At 40.3% G+C, this 24,098-nt stretch overlaps 1 non-coding gene and 1 pseudogene across 1 annotated transcript; one reads left to right on the top strand and one right to left on the bottom strand.

The window, feature by feature from the left end:
* The first annotated feature begins 2,493 nt into the window (after positions 1 to 2,493).
* On the top strand, positions 2,494 to 23,651 carry LOC121766624 (annotated as a pseudogene).
* Positions 10,347 to 10,453, bottom strand: LOC121769628. Its single transcript, XR_006043648.1, has one exon. It is a non-coding gene; the product is annotated as a small nucleolar RNA R71 (small nucleolar RNA).
* Positions 23,652 to 24,098: the final 447 nt, after the last annotated feature.

Genomic DNA, 24,098 nt, shown 5'->3' with positions numbered 1-24,098 from the left:
AAAGTCAATAGCAAAATAAGATAGGATCATATTACTCGTGTGAAAATAAGTGTGTACAAAAGAGTCATCTATATCCAATAAAATAATTAACGCATATTAATTGTAAAATTAAAAGAACGACTTCAATTAATATAGCAATATATAAATACAAGATTCATAAATTTATTACGGAGTACTTTTTAATATCATTAAAATTTACAGAAATATTAATCTATAGCTAATCATATTACGGGTGCACAACATAGCTTTATTTACAATTTTGAAATCACAGGAATAAACAAAGAAGTTGGGACATTGCATGCGACTATAGGATTTTGATTTTCATCGGTCGATTAAGTGAACTAATCCACCTATATACACCTTAAATGAGGGAACAATTGACTCAAAAATTTAAGGCTATCCCATAATAAGAATTGTCACATGCATTTCAGCATTTAACACTAAGCAATATGTGAATAAGAAAAAGAGAAATATTTAGAACAATGAGATAAGAAATAAGCAATGCTACTAAAATACAAAGACCTCCAAACTACATTCCAATATGCGAATAAGAATAAATAAATAAAATACACAATAAAACCACGTAGACATTTTCATCATCCAACGAGAATATTTGGTAGTACTATTTTTCCGCCAAACTTCATAAAATGATATCATTATCTTATTACATCACTTTTGAGCATACTATTGTCATCTATGTCAAATCAATATTACTAAACTATAACATGGGATAATACATTGAGTACAAAGTTGTCACTGATTACATATTGGATAATAGTGATAATATAATTATGGTAAAAGTGAAACATGACTCTTATTGTGGAATAAACTGAGATGACAAAATATGACTCTTATTGGGATGGATAAAGTATATTTTAGGCATAGATCCTTAGGGTTACAAATTCGTTCTACAAGAAATAATGAAATTTTTTGACAAATTGTGTAGATTGATCAGAATTCCAAATACTTCATATGAATATGAATATGAAATCGAAATCGAAATCGAAATCAAATTGAAAGAATGAAGTACAAAAATTGTTGCATGGTGAGGAGAGGGTCTGGGTCTATGGGAGGCGCTTTTTTCACCGTAACCCTAGAAAGAGATAAATAAAAAAATGTTTTTATTTATGTTAAAAAATCTCATTAAACTTTTACATATTAATGTTTCTGTTTAAGTAATGTTTCTGTTTAAGTGAAGGGAAAAATGAAGGCAGTGTACTTTTTTTCCCTTTGCTTCTCAACAAATTTTATACAAATAATATATTGGTCCACAAAACTTGATTGAAATTACATGGAGTAAGTAATTCCTTTCTAAACTAATCTAAGACTAAATTAAAGAGTAAATAATAATATTAATTTAAAATTAAGTCTACAAAATAGATATTTTTTTTTGTTGGTCTGTTTCATAAAAACAGAAAATTTCCATTCTAGAAAATGGACTACACAATTTACTAATAATAATTTTACTATTTTTTTCTTTTCATCTATCTTACTTTATTCATTTTTTTCTCTTCCTTTTACTTTATCAATTTTACATTAATACCCGTGCGGTTTCCAAAGTTTCTATTCCCTCCGTTCCACATTAATAGATGCATTTCATTTTCTGCACTCGTTTTGAAAAAATGATATTAAATAGTTAAAGTAAGAGAGAGAATAATGTAGAGAAGAGTCTTATCTACAATATTCTCTCTCTTAATTTACTTTTTTTCCACTTTAACTATTTATAATTATGTTTTCAAAATGAGTGTGCAAAATGAAATGCCTCTATTACTGTGGAACGGAGGGAGTATTTGATTTGACACGGATTTAATGTTATAACTGATAAAATGAGAGAGATAAAGAATAATGTAAGTAATGTTAGTGGGGAGTGAGCTCCACATCATGTAGTGTAATGATATAAGTTGTAAATAAAATAATGTGTATGAATAATGCGTTGTTATTTACCTATTTCAAAATTAGAAGTTCATACTTTTCAGGGACAGACTAATAAGAAAATGCTCCATCCGTCCATAAAAAATAATCTCATTTTACTATTTTGGGACGTCCACAAAAAAAGTCTCATTTCAAAAATGAAAACTTCCTTTTATAGTTTACCCATTTATTCTCCTCGCACTCTTACTTTTTTCTCTTTTCCCTCCTATTTTATTACTTTTTCTCCCTCTTTTACTTTATCAATTTCTCATGAAAACTCGTATCATTCATAAATGAGATTAATTTTTATAGACGGAGGGAGCACTAGTATGTACGTATAATCCATAATTTGATAGTAACACTTGGTAGTACGATGGATTAGAGCCATGCTATATCCTTAACGGGCCAAAAGTCAGTAGGAAGGCCCAATGAATGAATCACACAACTCAAGTTCCCAAGGCCCAGATAAAAGAGCTGATTAACAAAGACGAGTCTGGTAATAAATATAGATGTGGTGTGCATTAATGATTCTTCAATTTATATGTTCAAAATTCAACAATTGCTGAAAATATAGTCAAACTTATTTCTGTATAAAATTTAATAATTGTAAATTAATTTGTCTTTCGATGAAAATGAAGCGCACGGGACGTGGTGCTCTGGACACCGACTGGTTGCTTTGCAATTTGCAAATCCAATTGCAAACCATCGATGGATTTCATCTTTTCTCTGTAACCATAATTCAATGGCACCTCTGTACCTTCCCTTCTTTCCTGTAAGTATCTCTCTCTTTCACTCCGATCAAGTGATTCCGCTTTGCTGTTTTTTCTTTTAATTTACTCGGTTATTAGCAATATGAATGTGCCATTATAAATCTTCCGCGTTGTTTGCTTTTGTGTCAACAGTCCTACTTCAAACGATCGTTTCAATTCTCGAGGGAAATCTCACTATAATTTTCCATTTCTCTTAACTTCTTAGCTGCTAGTTAGTTCTACACACATCGAAAACGAAATAGGTCAAGTTCTTTCAAATGATTTCCCCCCTTTCAGTCTGGATTTCTAGTTGCAACAATATGCTAGTAATATATTGGCAAGTTAGCGCAATACTTCATTGTGAGTCGTTTAAATTGTGAAATGCCTCAAATCGTGTCACGATTTGGGATGGGAATTTTACACCATTTGCAGCTCATTGCCGAGTCAAAGTTTATTGTTAAAATTTTATCATCGTTCCACGTCTAGAGATGTCCATCACTTCTATTGATTGCAAGCATCAAGAAGTAGAGAACATGTTTCCATGTGTATATGAATTACTAAGAAGATATAGATTGCATTAGAAAATTAGATGCCTGTTAACTCTTGTTGATATTCTAGTAAGTTGTCTACTTGGACTATGCAGAAAATTGGTGGCACAAGAGAATCTCTGAGGACATTATTAGCTGGCAAGTCTTCCCTGCACTCTGTTATTCTTGTTCTCCAGCTCACGAGTTATTCTCTGATACTATCATTTACTTATGGCAGAAACCATTCGATCAATTAGTGTGAACAAAGAAACCTTTTGGAAGCCGAGAATGATATCTTTTCGGGGATCTCTCAGTTTTGTGCGTACTTATCGCATCACACCTACTGGAGCCGCAATGGAGAATAAAGAATTACCTTCAAATTACTTGAAAGACAAAATGATGGTTCCCAATGCAAATCCACCTGGAGACGAAGATGTCAATCTTCTATCTCTCTGTTCTTCGAGAGAAGGTAGAAATGGTGTCGAGTAAGGTCTAGTGAAGTACTCAAGTTACATGAAACCTCTTGCAGATTAATATTATTCGAACAACCTTTCATAAATTTGTTAAATGAATACTCTGATTTATTTCAAGTTGGTAGCAATAGATAATTTTCTAGTAATTCTTTTACTTGAAACTCAGTTTAGAAATTTAATCAACTTTGTGTGATCTAATGCAAAGAAACCCAATGAACAATGAATTATTTGGTTTAATTAGTCTCCAACTGAATCACTGTTTGGATCTTACCTTAATAATGAATGAGAAGCATATGCGCACTTTGGTTCTGTCATCTTCTTATGCATGTGTATGACTATATCTGTACATCAAGTTTTAGCTTGTTAGAGTTATTTTTTTGAATCTTGTCTAACTGGTTATTCCTGTTCAGCTTGGTATGAGGTTTATTATGTTTGCCAGTGCTGTTTCTTCAGAAAACCGCTTTTCTATTTTTGGATGTATTATATGTTCTTATGTTGTGGTGGGTTCATGACTTCATATCTCAGACTAGGTTGTATTCTTGACTGGCTGAGTGAACGGAAGTGTTTGCAGAAATACATTGCATTATGTTAGCACCTCTTAATCAAATTAAATGCTTTTAAGTCAATGTCTTAAGATATTTAAATTGTTTTGCAGTTCAAAGCTTGTTGTATTGACTGGAGCTGGGATAAGCACAGAAAGTGGGATTCCTGATTACAGAAGGTTAAGTTACAACCTCGTATAGGTGTTTCTTGCTGATATATAAATATCTGCGATGACCCTTCATAAAGATTCTTCTGTCGCTTAAGTCCCATTTTTTTCTGAAATAGATGACACTTTAAATTAAAATCTCCCTATGTCAGGAATGACACTGTAAGGATAGAGACTGCTGAATATGCTGTTTGGTGATTCCCGTCATCTGGAAATGTGCTCTTTCGGATATGTTTTCATCAAATTATTTTATGCTGTATTAGTATAAAACACTTAAGAATATAAAATGTTCTTTATTTAAATTTATATGTAAATTGTTCTTACTTTGCTCATCCTTTCAAACTGATATCTGTTGATGTTATTCTGATATACTCTGATTAGTAATTTTTATTTTAATTCCATGCAGTCCAAACGGAGCTTATAGTACTGGTTTCCGGCCAATCACTCACCAGGTGATTGATATACAGCATGTCCTGCAAATTTTCTTATTTCGTTGTATTATTTTTTTTAAAATTAATGTTTTTTCCAACCTCTCCCTGCATTTGGGGGTGGAGTGGGGTGTTGTTAAGTAAGGTGTGTGAGTAGACTGCCAGTTGACCCATATGACGGTTGTTCTATTTCATGATATGCAAGCATGGAACTAACTAACATCATTATCTCTCTGCTGTCTATATAGGCTTGATTAGCCTTTCTTATGCGATAAGTTCTGAAACACAGTTATATGCAGATATGTTTGAGCATTCTGGCCTGTCTTTTGTCACTAGAGCAGGCTGAGAGTTACTTTATACATACTCCCTCTGTCCCATTATCAGTGGCGTAGACTAGACGAAGTGGGCATGTAGAATAAGAAAGTTGTGTTTTGTGTGTGAAGTGGTAGGGTCCACTAAAGTCGACTAACTTGTGTGTAAAATGTTCCCTTTTTTAGGACTAGGCCATTTATAGTGGACAGCCTAATAAGGTATCCATGCCACTTATAGCTGGACAGAGGCAGTATTATTTTGTAAATAAAAACTAGCTTTTGAGATTTCACTTTTACCTTTTCCTTTATCTCTTCATTTTGGCCTAAAGACAACTAGTTTGATGTGCTGTTGTTGGTCTGCACATCAACTTGAAAATGAGTGTTTGATCTGTTATTCTGATATTGCGCTGGCAACCTGTGTTTCTATGTGTCAATTTACATAGATCGTACTAGATTTTTAGAAATCTATTACTTCCCCATATAATAATCATAATACTTATTCCTCTTTTCCTTGACTTGATAAAAGCTCTTTTATTGTGAGCATTTGATGTGCGTGCAGTCATACACATATTTTTGGGTTGATAATTCAGATATTAAAGTTTTTATATGAACTATTTCAAGTTTAGGAATTTATGCGGTCCAGTCGTGCCAGAAGACGGTATTGGGCTAGGAGTTATGCTGGATGGAGAAAATTTACAACTGCTCAACCAGGGCCTGCACATATTGCATTAGCTTCTCTCGAGAAAGCAGGGCGTGTAAAATTTATGATGACTCAAAATGTAGACCGGTAATGGCTATTGACTCAAGGTATCTAGTTTTAAAATGTTAGTAAGGCTGTTATAACTTTGTTAGACATTAGTTATGGGAATGAAGTTCAGACATATAAATTTTTAAGGAAGTATGTTAGAAATCTGCCTCACCCTGCAACGTGACTTCACATACATGTAGAAGATATAAATACTTGTATTGACACAACTAAGAACAGCAGCATAATGGAATGTGCTTTCTTATATTCTTGATGTATGTTATGAATACTGTACCTTTTAAATCCAGAAAACTCTGGATAAATGCTTCTTTTTTATCAGGTAATAACCACATGCTCTGTTCTTTCCATTTATGCAACCTTTTCTTTCGGTCTTTCCTCATCTAAAGACCTTGCCACGGTGGACTTGAATCTAAGACCTTTGGCCCCAGATGTTAACCACTCTACCGCTAGCTCAACACACGAACACTTACTTTTTTCTCTATTTTACTTAATACTTCCTCCGCCCCATAAGAATATGCACTCTTTCCTTTTTAGTCCGTCCCACAAGAATATGCACTTTCCAATTTTGAAAACTCTTTTCTCTCTAATGAGGTGGGACCCATATTCCACGAACAATACTTTAATTATTTTTTCTCTCTACCTCTCTTACTTTACCAATTTTGCATTAAAATCCGTGCCGAACCCAAAGTGTATTATATACTTGAGCAGTTGACTATAACTCGTAAAAGCCAAGGGCTAAATATAACATGACTGACATAACTGAGTAACATAATATGTACAAATATTTTTTGACTGGTTTACTATTTGGTATTGTTCTATGCAAGGGTTTGGTCTATATTTGTACTACCTGGCTACTCCGTATTAACATACATGTCATCAGGTGATAGCAATACTTTTATTTCTATATCACAGGTTGCACCATCGAGCTGGAAGCAATCCTCTAGAGTTGCATGGGACAGTATATGTTGTTGCTTGTACGAATTGTGGTTTCTCTCTTTCTCGTAGCTCATTTCAGGATCAAGTGAAGGCTCTAAACCCAAAGGTTGCTTTTGACTGACAATCCAACTTATTTTTTTGGGTTTTTTGTTTAGCAAAGAAACTTAGATATTGCTTTTCAATTTACAAATTGGGCCCTGAACTAGTTTAGCCTTGATCTTCCTCAATAATATATCTTGATAGTTTGAAGTGAATCTTTTCTAAAAAAACCTAACATTGCCACAACTTCAGTTAAATCATTTTTTTTTCTTTTATAAATGGAACTTTAGCCTAGTCTTGCCTGACTATATTTCTGGAGCATTGGTCGAACTAAAGAAGTCTTGCTTGATCCATCAGCAGGTTTTTGGTGACTTCTGTTTGTCACAATATGTACACCTCATCTGCTTAATTGCATTATCAATATACAAGGAAAACTCACGATTGAGAAAAAAACTTGTATCTTCTATCTTCTCTGTTCCTTATAAGCTTCCTCTTCATGTATCTTTTCATGGAAGGCCACAAACTGAAGCTGACAACTTTTAAGTTCCTTGTAGATCTCCTTCTTTTTGTTTTACTTTGTGCAGACTTATTCATTAATTCACTCTAGTCTATTGCAAACTCATGCTACAACATTTAGTGCCATTACAGTGGGCAGAAGCAATCGAAAGTTTAGAATATGACAGCCGTTCGGACAAGAGCTTTGGAATGAAGCAAAGACCTGATGGTGATTGATGAAAAGTTCTGGGAGGAGGAATTCCATATACCAAATTGTGAGAAATGTGATGGTATACTGAAACCTGATGTAAGTATTTGGTTCCTAACCTGAGCATCATTTCTTTGTTATGTGCGGCAGAAAATAAATTTTGTATTCCCTGAGCTAGTAATTGTTACATGTTACTTTTGTGAGGGTACTGGTGTGGTCTTTGGACAAGTAATAACCGTATCTTCATATCATTCAATTTAACAACTTATCAAACAAATGTTTTATTTAACAAATAAATAAATTACAAATGGTGAAAGGACATACATAACCTAAATTTATTAAATGAAACATTCAATGATCAAAGAGGTGAATAATTTTGTTTTAATAAACATCAGTAAGTGTTTAAATCTTTAAAAAGAACACCCTTGTTTGTGTGGATGGTATCTTGATCCAATAGATGTACATTTTTCAGGTTGTCTTTTTTGGTGATAACGTCCCAAAGGGTAGATCAGATAGAGCATTAGCAGCTGCGAAAGAATGTGATGCTTTCCTTGTACTTGGTTCTTCATTGATGACCATGTCTGCTTTTCGACTCATTAGGTAACAATTGTACTGGTCTTTTGATGCGAAGCTTATTTCCTATTCTTTACCCCGGATTTCATGTTAATTATAACTCACCAAGTCGTGCTTTGAGTGTAGTTTCGGGTGTTAGAAGCTGGAAGTTCGTCGGAAATGCATAGCTGAGATTCCAGAGAGTTCGCCCGGTCGGGCGTTTTGATGTCGCTAAACGCCCGGTCGGGCGTTTCCATATTGTGCATGCGGAGTCCAGAAAGTTCGCCCGGTCGGGCGTTCTGATTTCAACTAAACGCCCGGTCGGGCGTTTCCCGCGAGGCCATGCAGTAGCCTTTCGCCCGGTCGGGCGTTTTAGTCGCGTAACTGCGATTTTGCAGTTGACCCAGCGGTTGATGGATTAAAAAGGCTGGGAAAATGAATTGGAGAGGAAAAAACGAGACAGAGAAAAGGACAGAGGGAGAGAAAGGAGGAGAGGAAGAAGAGAAGGAAGGCATTCCGGCCATTATTCCGACCATCCATTCCCGAATCCCGACTCCACTCGACGAGAGCATCACACCTATGGTTTTATTTCTACATTCTACCATGTGTATAGGCTAGGCTCTCTTTGTTGCTCCGAGTTGTAATCTAGGCTTGTGTATTTGTTTTAACACCTTGAATCGTATGTTTGATACCAACAATGTGTTTGATAATTAAAATGCTACGTTTTTGGCTAATGATGTAGTGTTGTTAAATCTTAACTATTGTCTCTTTAACATAGCTTAGGATTGATCGTTTGTTGGTATGCTTTCGATTTAGAACTGTTCAGGGGATAAATTGATAGTGGATTAGGTAAGTGATTATAGTAGACGACATTTATTCCCGCGCATCCGCATGAATTAAATGTCGTTGAAAGTTGGTTCATGGAACAAGTGTTCAGCTGACTGTGAACTATACGTCGTAGACATGTTCAGTGCACGCGATTAGGTTGATAATTATAATCCCGTCGTATGTTTCGTTGTAAATGGTGTAAAACAACGCAAGCTTAGTGAGCAACTTGGAGTGACCTGTCTTTCTCGTGTCAAAAATCTCATTTCAGTAGCTTAAGTTAGTTAACCATCTCAAAATCAAAACAAGATCTTTTGATACTTTGTGTAGTCATATTAAGTGTAAGCAATCTCGCCTCCCTGTGGATCGACACTTGAAATACTACTACGATACTGTATTCTTGCAGTAGTGTAGTATTATTAGAGTTAAAATAATTGAACTTGATAATCTTTTTACATTGATTAAGAACTCTAAAATATCACATCAAGTTTTGGCGCCGTTGCCGGGGAGGCAATAGCTTGTTTATGCTTAAGTGTTTTAGTTTTTATTTCGTTTTGTTTGATTTTTCTTTTTGAGTTTTTTAGGTACATTGTTCGTGTTCTACGGTGTGATAGCCATCTACCACGTCCGGACTTGAAGACGAAGGAGTGTATTATTTTAGGTAATTTTTTTTAGCTAACTCTTAGTTTAGTTTTAGGTAGTTTTGTTTGCACACTAGCACACACGTTTTATAGGACTTACCCCGAAGTTGTCGAGAGGTCTCGCTTTCGGTAATTAGGAAATATTTTATGCTTGTGCTTGGTGTATTTTCTGTTGTGTAGGTACTAATAATAAAAAAAAAAAAAAAAAGTCGTGAATGCACACGAGATCTCAGGGTACACCGCCTTTCGGATTACTCTGTTATCAAAGAAGGAAAGGGTCTGGAAGTTCAACCGGGTTTGAAATTCAACAGGATTCGCCGAGTCCAATCAGAGATAACCCATTGTTTGAGAATAGTGACAGTGATCTGGAAGCTGAGTCGATGGCCGACAATAATAACAACAACGCTGTCCCACCACCCGTTGTGAGGTTTGGCGACACTCTTAGATCGGGAATTGAGTACCCCGGAGAGTTTGCTTATGCGAACAACAACATCAACATTCCACCTCACTACATTAGTTTGGTGAATGGGGGGAATCTTTTCCATGGACGGGATGATGAAGACCCGATGAGCCACCTCAATGCCTTCTACGAGTTGACGAACTCTCACAGACCCCCGAATGTGGAACACAATCTGATCAAGAGGGTCTTATTCCCATTCTCTCTGAGGGAGAAAGCAAGAGCTTGGTATGACTCTATACCGGGCTACAACATTGAAACATTCCAAGAGTTGAAGACGTTGTTCCTCTTAGAATATAATTCCCCGATGAAGATCGAGAAATTGAGAGAAGAGATCACTTCTTTCCAACAAAAGTATGATGAGTCCTTTGCAGAAGCTTGGAAGAGATTCACAGACTTGATAAGGAAATGCCCGAGCCATGGTCTAGCTCCGGGGCATGACCTTTTGAAATTCTACAAGGGACTCAACAATGAAGGCACGGGACTAGTTACTGCAGGCTCTAATGGAAACCTGGATGACTTAACGCATGAGGAGGTGAGAGCCTTATTCCAAAGGTTGGCTAACAATCAACGGAACTGGCACAACCCAAGGAGAGCAGCAGAGAAAGGAGGAGACACATTCGGTGCTACAAAGGATGCAGAGAGAGTATCTGCAATTGAAGCTCAATTGGCAGATATAAGCACCCAGATGTCGTCGATGACAAAGGCAGTGAAATCGCTGCAACTGACTCCTCAACCCAAAGCAGTGGCAGTGATGAGATGTGGATTGTGTCAAAGAGGGCATCATACTGATCAATGTTCTAGTCTTCAAGGACCACCAATCGAGGATGTGAACTACATTGGCAACAATGGCCAAGGGTTTAACCAAGGCAACCAATACAGCAATCAGCAGAATTGGAGGCCTCAGCAATCGAACTGGAATCAAAGTGGTCCTAGCAACAACTCGGGGAACCAATGGAGGACAAACACTCAACCCCCGGGTTATGAGAAGAAGCCATCGGTAGAAGATCAATTGGGACAGATACTCTCCTTCATGACCAAGAGTCAAAAGGAGAATGAGAGCTTCAAAGAAAGGACGGTAGAGAAGTTTGGTCAGATGGAGGCTACATTGAGGAATCTCGAGACTCAAATTGGGCAGATTGCTACAGCATCTCACACAAGAATTCCTAATGCTATCCCGAGTGATACGGTGCCCAATCCTAAAGGTTTTGAACAGTGCAAGGCAGTTAAGTTAAGAAGTGGAAAGGATCTTAAGTCTCCAATCATGCTAGATGCACAAAATGGCTCGAACATCTTGCACGCAGGGGCGGACAAGTTGTTTGGCTCACAAACCTCGCACGCAGGGGCGGACGAGGGGATTGAGTGGGCTACTACCGAAGCTAGGGAATGTCAACAAGAAAAAGAAGAGTCAACCATGAGTGATATCCACAAGAAGAATCCACTAAGTCCGGCAATGGACCCGAAGTGTCCATTTAATTTTCCAGATTTTATCCCGCCACCACCTTTCCCAGTCGAGAATAAGAAGAAGGGTAGGAAAATAATTCAAGAGAAAGGACTCGATTGGATGATGAACATTATCAGGAAAGTTAATGTAGATGTGTCCCTGGTGGATTTGTTCCTACACTTTCCTAAATTCTCCAAGTTTTTTAAGGATCTTATTGCGAAAAAGGAGAAGATACAAGACGATGGTGTGGTGATATTGAGCGCATTTTGCTCACAATTTGTGAAGGGAAAGATGCCGGCAAAGAGAAGAGACCCTGGAAGCTGTGTGATCCCATGTGAGATGGGAGATAAGGAGTTCCCAAAGTGCCTACTTGATCAAGGCTCGGGAATATCATTGATGGCTCTGAAAACCGCACGGTCAATCGGTCTAGAAGCGAGGATTGAACCAATCGACATTGACCTACAATTGGCGAATCATTCAATTGTGAAACCAAAAGGTATCATCGAGGATGTCTTGGTGAAGGTTGATAGATTTGTACTCCCGGTTGACTTCATTGTCCTAGAGATGGAAGAGGACAAGGATATGCCTATCCTATTTGGTAGGCCATTTTTAGCAACCGGTGATGTTGTGATAGAGACCAAGACAAATACGGTCATGTTTCGAGTAGATGGAGAGAATGTGGTGATCAAGCAAGAGAAGGCGGGGAAGCGCCTATTGGAGCCTGGATAGAGGTAGACAAGGATGAAGAAGGTCGAGCCAACGACTATAAACAAAGGCGCTGATTGGGAGGCAACCCAAGTTTTTTTTTTGTTTTTATTTTTGATTTCATATGTTGGAGGTTTTGTTTGCTCAATTCTTTCCTCTAACATTTATTTTGAATTGAGTGTTTCTTTTTGTAGTTTTTGTTCTTTTTGTAGGAGCAACTGGGAGTTAGGATTGGAGCTTAGGAGGAAGCACACCTGCAAAGGATTTTTACACCCACCCTCCCACCCGAATGCACTATGGACGTCATGCCAAGTTTGGGGGAGTTTCCTTTCCCTTTACTTTATTTGTCTTCTTTGCATGCATTGAGGACAATGATGCATTCAAGTTTGGGGGGGTTATGAATGATTTGTGATGTATGTTTTTTGGGTGTTTTGCGTGATAAAGATGTTTTGAATCTATGTAGTTGACGGGTGCATGCTTTATCTTCGGCTTTCTGGTTAGGAAATCTTACTTGATCTTACTTGATCTTTGAAGCTTAGGATGAATGGAATGGGTGCATGAATTTATTTGAAAGAGCATGTTGTGATTACATCCGATTTCTTAAGTTGAGGAGAGTATGAAAATCGCATGACTTGTGGAAATTATGTTGGATTGATTTGCTTTATCGAGTGAAGTGCTTGCGTTCATTTGTGTCAACGATATGGGAGGATAAGGCACTAGGATGAACTCTATGGCCAAATGATCACATGCCTAGTCCTACACATGATCCCCTAGAAGCCACCTTGAGCTTAATTACCTATTCTTTGTGTAAACACTTAGCCAAACACTTAGCTACTTAAATAAGCCTAATTTTAGCCTCATCAATTGACCTTGCTACTATTTGAGTGCTAAATACAAGTTGAGCTTGGTGTTTTGAGTTGTGAGTGTGGGGGTGGTGAACTGTAAAGAGTAGACTTTTCTAGACTTGATATAATGTGAAAAGAATGAAGTTCTAAGAAAAAAAAAAAAAAACAAGAAAAAGAAAAAGACGACCTCCAAATTCACAAAAGTCGAGGTCTTTACAAAAACAAAAAAAAAGAAAAAAAAAAGAAATAAGTTGATGAAATAAAGATAGAGCTTCTATGTTTGCTTGTGTAATCTCGTCTGGAATAGATCTCAAGTTTGGGGGAGTGTGGGTTTGGTTGTAATTTTTCGTTGGTTAATCTTTGGAAAGAAGTTGTAGGAGGGAAGATTTTGGCACTCAAATGTGTAGCCTTTGAGCTCACTATCCATACTTATCCTACCTCGTCCTTAGCCCCATTACAACCTTGAAATAAGACCTTGGACCTTATCGTTGATGCTTGTGGATGTTGTGTAAAGAACTTGGTAGAGTTAAAGAGGTTCGATTTGAAATCTGTGAGTCTATGTGGTTAGTATTGCTGAATGAGTCAATGATGATGGTTTGAGTTGTTTGATCGCATGCTTGGACTTATTTTGAAGTGCACCTTAACTTGACGTTCTAGGGGGATGAGTGATTGTTCTTGAGAGTGGGAAATCTCGATTGGAAATGTTGGGGGTTTAGATTTTGTCACTCACGTCCCTACATGATTCTTTGTGATGAAAATTTCTCTGCGGGGTAGACTTGCGTTGAGTTTTTGTGCTAAAAAATGTACCTTGCTCGGGGCGAGCAAGAGCTTAAGTTTGGGGGTATTTGATGCGAAGCTTATTTCCTATTCTTTACCCCGGATTTCATGTTAATTATAACTCACCAAGTCGTGCTTTGAGTGTAGTTTCGGGTGTTAGAAGCTGGAAGTTCGTCGGAAATGCATAGCTGAGATTCCAGAGAGTTCGCCCGGTCGGGCGTTTTGATGTCGCTAAACGCCCGGTCGGGCGTTTCCATATTGTGCATGCGGAGTCCAGAAAGTTCGCCCGGTCGGGCGTTCTGATTTCAACTAAACGCCCGGTCGGGCGTTTCCCGCGAGGCCATGCAGTAGCCTTTCGCCCGGTCGGGCGATTACCTCCTTTGAATTCGCCCGGTCGGGCGTTTTAGTCGCGTAACTGCGATTTTGCAGTTGACCCAGCGGTTGATGGATTAAAAAGGCTGGGAAAATGAATTGGAGAGGAAAAAACGAGACAGAGAAAAGGACAGAGGGAGAGAAAGGAGGAGAGGAAGAAGAGAAGGAAGGCATTCCGGCCATTATTCCGACCATCCATTCTCGAATCCCGACTCCACTCGACGAGAGCATCACACCTATGGTTTTATTTCTACATTCTACCATGTGTATAGGCTAGGCTCTCTTTGTTGCTCCGAGTTGTAATCTAGGCTTGTGTATTTGTTTTAACACCTTGAATCGTATGTTTGATACCAACAATGTGTTTGATAATTAAAATGCTACGTTTTTGGCTAATGATGTAGTGTTGTTAAATCTTAACTATTGTCTCTTTAACATAGCTTAGGATTGATCGTTTGTTGGTATGCTTTCGATTTAGAACTGTTCAGGGGATAAATTGATAGTGGATTAGGTAAGTGATTATAGTAGACGACATTTATTCCCGCGCATCCGCAGGAATTAAATGTCGTTGAAAGTTGGTTCATGGAACAAGTGTTCAGCTGACTGTGAACTATACGTCGTAGACATGTTCAGTGCACGCGATTAGGTTGATAATTATAATCCCGTCGTATGTTTCGTTGTAAATGGTGTAAAACAACGCAAGCTTAGTGAGCAACTTGGAGTGACCTGTCTTTCTCGTGTCAAAAATCTCATTTCAGTAGCTTAAGTTAGTTAACCATCTCAAAATCAAAACAAGATCTTTTGATACTTTGTGTAGTCATATTAAGTGTAAGCAATCTCGCCTCCCTGTGGATCGACACTTAAAATACTACTACGATACTGTATTCTTGCAGTAGTGTAGTATTATTAGAGTTAAAATAATTGAACTTGATAATCTTTTTACATTGATTAAGAACTCTAAAATATCACATCATCTATCTTTTATATTCATATAAATTTAGTTATGCATTTTTCATTGTCTATTTTAACATTGTGGAGATTTCAGTTTAAATAGTGAAGTGCAGCAGTATACAATCTTGACTGTAATATCTAGAATGGACTATAACCTTCTAATCTGTTGTAAATCTATATTATATCAGTTCACGTGGGGATCATTTACTTGGACAGATAAAAATAATCCGAGCTAATCCACTATTTACTTTGATGGATTGATTAAGATTAGAATTTGTTTCACTGATCATCTCATCCTTCAAATTCTTAATTCTATATTTTATCAATCTATCACATCACTCAAAGTAAACATCCCCTTAACGAATAGTGCTTTCCAAGGTTTAAGTATTGTCTAGAATACTTCTGGTAAGCATGCATGCATTACTTCAAATTGATTCATGTAAAAGTGTAAAAGAGAATCTGTGATCATAAATAAAATAGTCAGTCGATATCTATAGTAAAATAAGGTTTAATTGTCTGTAAATGCACGAAAGTTTACACCAATTTGGGTTTTATACCCAAACTAGTGGTATTTGGTAAAAGGGTACGCATCCTTCTCCAAATTGCACATTCTATTTGGAAAGAATTTACATCACGTCTGTGTGCCTAACCTTGTTACTTTCCTCAATCATAAAGTGAAACCAAACATCATCTCAATGCTTCCATATATTTGTGCAGAGCTGCTCACGAAGCGGGTGCTGCCACAGCTATTGTAAATATTGGCGTGACCAGAGCTGACGATTTCGTTCCTTTGAAAATTAATTCCAGACTCGGAGAGGTATGCATTTTATGCTCTTACTTGTGTGACGGAATTACTAATCTTTCATCAAATGATGGCACAGATATTACCAAGATTGCTCTTGATGGATTACGTACTAAACAAGCCCAACAGCAGTAAAGCCCAAGACAGAGTATCAGTTCGGCATGACTAAAGAGTATCAGTCCGGCGTGACTAAAGAGTTCAGTTCGGCACAACCAAAGAGTTCGGCCCCAGCCTACAGCTCGGTGAAAGCCAACTCATCAAGCTCTGCTCTTAGGTCGGCATCAAGCTCTACTCTCAGATCGGCAAAAGCTGCTCGGCAATAATTCAGCAGTTCGGTCTCAGTATTCGACCGAACTAGGAGATAGTGGACTCATGCAAGATTTCCACCTCCACTACACCGACGATCTATTTAGTGGTGTCAAGCAGTCATTAACTCATGCAGGATAGTGGACCCATGCAAGGTCGCCACGATCTCCACGACATCCACTACCTAATAAATGCTGCATGCCACGATCTTGGTTCGCTGTATAAATAGAACCTAGGTCAGATAGATAAGGTCTTCTTCTTCTGTTAAATTCTAGAAAAGCTCTCTAGAGAGAATATCATAAAGCAGGCTAGTGTTGTAAGCTGTAATTCGCAGATCAAGCAATACAAACCTGCCCCCATTTCTCCCCGTGGACGTAGATTTACCTCAGTAAATCGAACCACGTAAAATCTCTGGGTTGATCTTCATTTATTTTCTGCATTTACAAACATCAAAAATTCGCGGACTCATCACTGGCGCCGTCTGTGGGAAGCAGAGAACCAAATTTGTGATAAAGCGAGTTTTTTGATCCTCTTCTACCAAAAAAATGCATACCAGATCACATAACACCCGTGCCTCCGTCCGTGATAACCATGAGGAAGCTAATCCAGCAGCCCATAGGCCTGGAAAGCAGCCTCGTGAAAAATCTACTTCCAGTTCTCACGGAGAAGGAGCAAGCCGCTCAAAAGGTCCACACACCGAGTCTTCCCAGCAGCCTGATTTGAACGAGGCTGTCAAGCTGTTCTTGGCCGAGAAGCAGGAGGAGTTCTTAACCTTCCTGCAGAAGAGCCAACAGTCGGAGAAGACAACGGCGGATTCTCCCTCCTCATCCAGACATGAAAGTCACTACCGCAGTAGTGACGTGTCTTCCAGGAGAAAGAATCCTCAACCCCGACATGTTCCTCCTCGGCACCGGAACCACAGGAGAACTCCATCTCCTCCGTACCGAAGAGATGTCGGGTTCGCCATGTACGGAGCATTAAAGACTCCGTTCTCGGACGACATCACCCGAACTCCTTTGCCGCGAAACTACCGGACACCGTCAATGACTTATGACGGGCTAGAGGATCCTCATGACTTCTTGGGACGCTATCAATATAATATGGCGAACCAGGGTCTCAATGAGGTCCACATGTGCAAGCTGTTCCCCGAGCTGCTCATCGGGAATGCCAGAAGGTGGTTCGACAGCCTTCCTCAAGGCAGCATCAGATCCTACCGAGATCTCATGGATGCTTTCCACAGGAGGTTCTTTCAGAAAGCGGAAGCTCGAATCACTTCGGCTCAGCTGCTTTCTATACGTCAAGGTCGCGACGAAAAGATCAGCGACTTCCTGACGAGATTCCATAAGGAATGCCTACAAGTAGATAATCTCAATGATCTACTTGTCATCTCGGCATTCCAAAATGGAATCCTGCCCGGAGCTCTCTACAGAAAGCTCGTGGAGTGCGGTCCGCAAACAGCTCAAGAAATGTGGGACATTGCGGACCAGTTTTCTCGTGCGGATGAGGCAGACCGTCGAAAACGGTCGTTAGACAGCTCATCCCAAGGAGACAAAAGGAAGCCCGATCAAAGCGACCAGGTGCTTCCTCGCCGAACTCCTTTTGAAAGAATTCAAAGGGCACCGGTACAAGGCAGATTGGGGCCACGTCTCAATCCTGAGAAGCCGCCCGCTCAGTTCGTACCATTAAACAAGTCAAGAGCGGAAATTTTCGAACTACATTCCGATATGTTCGAAAAACCAAAGCGGATAACGAAATCAGCCGCACGGCGACTTCAGGATCAATATTGCTCCTTCCATCAAACCCACGGTCACGATACCGAGGAGTGCCGAGATTTGGCTGCAGGTATTGATGTTCTTGTGAAAACAGGAACGTTAAAAAAATACCAAAGCAAGCAGCCGAAAAAGAACAAAAGGCAGAGAAGTGCGAACTGCAATCCTCAGGATCCGAAAAGGCATGAGGATCCCGAAGACGACGACGAGCCGCAATACGATGGAGTAATCCTGACTATTGATGCTCTCCCAGCCGGGAAGACTAAGTCGTCCCTAAAAGCAGAACGCAGAGGTTCCAATCAAGAGGAACCAACACATAAAAGGCTGAAGAAAGACGAAGTGATTACATTTTCAGATGCCGATCCCGTCCCAGCCATCTCTCCTCACCAAGACGCTATTGTCATTCAAGCCGGGGTGGCAAACAAACTGGTCCACAGAGTATTTGTGGATACAGGAGCGTCAGTCAGCATTCTTTTTAAAGAATGTTTCGATAAAATGGAAGTGGATCCAGCTCGGCTCAGTCCGGCTCCACTTCCTCTGAAAAGTTTCGCCCAGGAGGACACCCGCCCTGAAGGTATTATCAGCCTTCCGATCACGGTGGGAAAAGCGCCTACAAGCTCCAATACGATGATCGAGTTCTTTGTGGTGAAAGCCCGGTCTCCGTACAACGTCATCCTGGGGAGGGACTGGCTCAACACAGTTCGGGCCGTTTGCTCTACTTATCACCTCACCATCAAGATCCCCACTAAAGGTGGGATAGCGGTCATCCGAGGTGATCAAAAGAGAGCAAAAGAATGTCTGCAGATTGCGCTTAAAAGTGCCGAGCAATCAGTTCGGCACCATCAAGCATAGCAATCACAGCAACCGGAGTCGGAGGCAAGCGAGATGACCGAAGTCACTTCAGAGCCGAACTCAATGACCGTTCAGTTATACGAAGATGATCCATCCAGAACGGTCAACGTCGGCTTCGCAGGAACGCCTCTACTCCGGGAAAAGACCATTCAGCTCCTCAAGGAATACAAAGATGTCTTTGCATGGTCTCCGTTGGACATGACCGGAGTGCCCCCCGAGGTAATCACTCATCGGTTAAATATTGATCCTTCAATCCGGCCAGTAAAACAGAAGCAAAGACTCTTTGCGGCAGAAAGAAGCCAAGTCATCCATGACGAAGTCCGCCAATTACTAAAAGCGGATGTACTATTCGAGCTGAAATATCCTTCTTGGGTAGCCAATCCTGTGATGATCAAGAAAAAAGGAGGAGGATGGCGGATGTGCATAGATTTTACCGATCTAAACAAGCACTGTCCAAAAGATTGCTATCCCCTTCCGAATATAGATAAAAAAGTAGAAGCTTTGATCGGCTTCGAAATTTTCTGTTTTCTTGATTTATACAAAGGATATCACCAAGTGTTGATGGATGAGAGTGACGCTCCGAAAACAGCTTTCATTACCGATTTCGGCATTTTCGCTTATAAAAAGATGCCATTCGGTTTAAAGAATGCCGGAGCCACTTATCAAAGGATGGTAGACAAGCTTTTTCGGCACCTAATCGGGAAACAGGTTGAAGTGTATGTCGACGACATAGTTGTCAAAAGCAAAAGCACTTCGGAGTACGAAGACAACCTCAAATCCACTCTCAACGTGCTCCGAAAAGCCAACCTCAAACTCAACCCCCAAAAATGTACCTTTTTGGTAGATTCGGGAAAGTTTCTGGGTTGTTGGGTTTCAAAGGACGGACTCAAGGCAAATCCCTCAAAAGTTCAAGTCGTTCAGCACATGGCAATGCCGAAGTCCATACATGACGTGCAAAGGCTAACCGGATGTCTAGCCGCACTGAATCGATTCCTTTCCCAAGCAGCCGAAAAGCAACTGCCATTCTTCAAGGTGTTGAAAAAGGCACCAAAGTTCGAGTGGGGAGCCGAGCAGAAAAAGGCCTTTGACGAGCTCAAAAGTTATCTAGCCGAGCTTCCTATTCTCTCTGCTCCAACCAAAGCCGAAGTAATATTCTTATACTTAGCGGCATCAGATCAAACCATCAGCGCGGTGCTTGTACGAGAAGAAGGCCTAAAGCAGCTTCCCATCTACTTTACAAGCCGAGCATTAAGAGGTCCAGAAACAAGGTATCAACCTCTGGAAAAAATTGCTCTGGCGTTAGTAAATGCAGCAAGGAGACTGCGGCCATACTTCTATGCTCACAAGGTATGCGTCTTAACCGATCTGCCTCTTCGGCAAGTTTTGACCAAGCCAGAAGCATCAGGCAGAATCGCCAAATGGGCCATAGAGCTGGGAGAACACTCAATCGAGTACCTACCTCGGAAAGCCATCAAGGGACAAGCCTTGGCAGATTTTCTTGCAGAGGCCAAGTTCGATCAAGCAATCCCTGTCATTGCCGAACAGAAAAAGTCTGCCAATGCCGAACTAGCACAGCCCTTGGAATCCGAAGTAGAGCCGCCAGACTGCTGGAGCGGATTCGTAGATGGAGCTTCAAACAAGATGGGAAGTGGAGCTGGTATTTTACTCGTCGCTCCCGACGGACACGAGGTAACCTACTCACTTCGGTTCCTATTCCCCACTACTAATAATGAAGCCGAGTACGAAGCCCTCCTTGCCGGACTTCAGTTAGCGCAAAGTCTGCTCGTCAAATCTCTCAAAGTCCATTGTGATTCACAAGTCATAGTAAATCACATGTTGGGTACCAGTGAAGCCCGTGACGAGAGAATGAAGAAGTATTTGGACAAAGCGCAAAGCATCAGCCGAAGTTTCTCCTATTTTCGGATAATCCGCGTTCCCAGAGCGGAAAATAGCCGAGCAGATACTTTAAGTAAGTTGGCCTCAGATCCGAGCTCAAAGGCGGAAGAATTAATGCATCGAAGCATTGATGAAGCCGAGGTACATTCAATATCCAGCTCGCCGAACTGGATGACGCCGATCTTGCAGTATCTGGATCAAGGACAATTGCCCGAAGATAAGAGAGAAGCTCGGAAGATCACGTGCCGAGCACTTCGGTACGAACTTCATGAAGGAGTCCTCTTTAGAAAGTCTTACCTCCAGCCGTTATTGCGGTGCGTAGGACCAGAAGAGACGGACTACATCCTCAGAGAAGTTCATGAAGGATCGTGCGGCAGCCACATCGGAGCTAGAGCTTTAGCTAAAAAAGTTCTAAGATGGGGATATTATTGGCCAACCTTGGTACAAGAAGCAGTGCAGCTCGTCAAGACATGCCCGAAGTGCCAAATCCATGCAAATATCCCAAGGATGCCGCAGACCGATCTATCCACTATGCAAAGCCCTTGGCCTTTCATGCAATGGGGCATAGACATAGTGGGACCACTTCCTCAAGCTCCTCGGCAAATGAAATTCCTAATCGTTGCCGTGGACTACTTTACAAAGTGGGTGGAAGCTGAACCATTAGCTACGATAACGAGCTCGAAGGCATTGGATTTCGTCTGGAAGAACATAGTGTGCCGATTTGGCATACCCCACATCCTCATCTCGGATAACGGGACTCAGTTCACCGACAAGACGTTCAAGAATTGGTGCCAAGAGCTGAATATTCAACAGCGGTTCACTTCGGTCTCTCATCCACAAGCAAACGGACAAACGGAGGTAACAAATCGTATCCTGGTGAAAGGGTTAAAAGCTCGGTTAGAACAAGCCAAAGGACAATGGGTAGAAAATCTCCCTCAAGTCCTATGGTCCTACCGAACTACACCCACAACCTCCAATGGTGAAACTCCGTACAGTCTGGTGTACGGCACTGAAGCCGTAATTCCGGTGGAGATCGGCGTACCCAGTCCCCGAACTCTAAAATTCTCCTCAGAAATGAACGACGACGGACTGAGAGCCGAGCTAGATCTTGCCGAAGAAAGAAGAGAATTGGCATGCATAAAAGCAGCCAAGTACAAGGAGCAAGTAGCCCGGTATTACAACCAAAGGGTGAAGAAGCTGCAATTTCAAGTGGGAGATCTCGTCCTGAGAAACAACGAAGTAAGCCGAGCAGAAAAGCTGGGCAAGCTCGAACCCACATGGGAAGGTCCGTATCGGGTATCAGAAGTCCTCGGCAAAGGGTCTTACAAATTGGCTCACATGTCAGGAGAACAGGTACCCCGAACATGGCACATTTCCAACCTCAAAAAGTTCCATTTGTAAGAGACAGTCCGATCAGTCAGTCTTGAGTCCTGTTTGCTCAATGTGCTTTATTTGGTTTACTTGGTCTTTATTTGTCTCTGTGCGTTTTGTTTGTGTGTTTTGTCTGTCTCTGTGCGTGTCGTCTCTTACAAATGTTACTGAGGTATCTTGTTCTTCGAAGGCTGATCCCCTTCTTAGAACATATACAAGCTAAACAATTGTGCGTCAAAGCTTCTACAGAAGATACAAGACCACAATTCAGCTTAAACAAGCAGTTCGTCTGAAACGAGCTGCAACAAGCCCACGATTGTGCGTCAAAGCTTCTAAAGAGGATACAAGACCACAATTCCGCTTAAACAAGCACTTCGTCTGAAACGAACTGCAACAAAAGTCTGATTCTCGCGATAAAACTTGCCTGAATTACGACAAGGGAAAGTCCGATCCACGCGATAAAACTCGCCGAATTAGGACAAGGGAAAGTCCGATCCCGAAATTAGGACAACGGAAAGTCCGATCCGAGCGATAAAACTCGCCAAATTAGGACACAAACCAAGTCCGGTCAAAGAAGAGTTCACTTACCCCATACTTTTATCCAGAATGCCGAAGTGGTTCACTTCGCTTTTCGGGGGGGGTAGTGATGGAGTACGTACTAAACAAGCCCAACAGCAGTAAAGCCCAAGACAGAGTATCAGTTCGGCATGACTAAAGAGTATCAGTCCGGCGTGACTAAAGAGTTCAGTTCGGCACAACCAAAGAGTTCGGCCCCAGCCTACAGCTCGGTGAAAGCCAACTCATCAAGCTCTGCTCTTAGGTCGGCATCAAGCTCTACTCTCAGATCGGCAAAAGCTGCTCGGCAATAATTCAGCAGTTCGGTCTCAGTATTCGACCGAACTAGGAGATAGTGGACTCATGCAAGATTTCCACCTCCACTACACCGACGATCTATTTAGTGGTGTCAAGCAGTCATTAACTCATGCAGGATAGTGGACCCATGCAAGGTCGCCACGATCTCCACGACATCCACTACCTAATAAATGCTGCATGCCACGATCTTGGTTCGCTGTATAAATAGAACCTAGGTCAGATAGATAAGGTCTTCTTCTTCTGTTAAATTCTAGAAAAGCTCTCTAGAGAGAATATCATAAAGCAGGCTAGTGTTGTAAGCTGTAATTCGCAGATCAAGCAATACAAACCTGCCCCCATTTCTCCCCGTGGACGTAGATTTACCTCAGTAAATCGAACCACGTAAAATCTCTGGGTTGATCTTCATTTATTTTCTGCATTTACAAACATCAAAAATTCGCGGACTCATCAGCTCTCAGTTGGATCCCTTGGCGTTCCTGTTGTCTAGAGCACGCGGCAAAACCAAGTAAGATCGACTTGCTGGGCAGACGCTCCTTGTATTTGAAATCTAAATATAGCTCATGTTTCTTTTAAAATTCAAAATTAAAATTAAAATTTTCAGTGTAACTCATTGTGTCAATTGGATAATGACTTATTGTACGGTTTCCTTGGAATGAAGTGTTGATTTTTAGGCTGGCCCAGAACCTTCTGTATCCCTATTGATTGCTCCAAACACAAATTTTAACTATATCCAAGACTCAATAGTTTATGTGATCAAGTTGATGATCGAGCGACGTCATCATGATTGTACAAATTATGTACAATAGGTAGCAAAAACTGTACAACACGAGTGATGTGAAGTGGGATTATATAAAGTCAATAATTGAGATGATAACTACTTGCCGTACCGACAAAATTACCTGCACAATATAGCAGTTGGGAGAAATCTATAGGATCAATAATTGTAGCACAAAACCTTTTTTTGGTTAATTGGTTAAATTTTCATCACGTTCAATTAAATTGTGATTTTACTATTGCTACAATTTCTAAAAGTAGTTAAGAAGCAAAATTTGACAAAAATTGGTGAATAATGAAGCAATTAGCCATTTTATTTAAAATCCTCTCAACCAAA

The sequence above is a fragment of the Salvia splendens genome, chromosome 15 (genome assembly GCF_004379255.2).
Source record: "Salvia splendens isolate huo1 chromosome 15, SspV2, whole genome shotgun sequence".
In the NCBI taxonomy this organism is placed as follows: Eukaryota; Viridiplantae; Streptophyta; class Magnoliopsida; order Lamiales; family Lamiaceae; genus Salvia; species Salvia splendens.
Note: the sequence above shows the minus strand (reverse complement) of the source record. Positions and strands in the feature narration are given on the sequence as shown.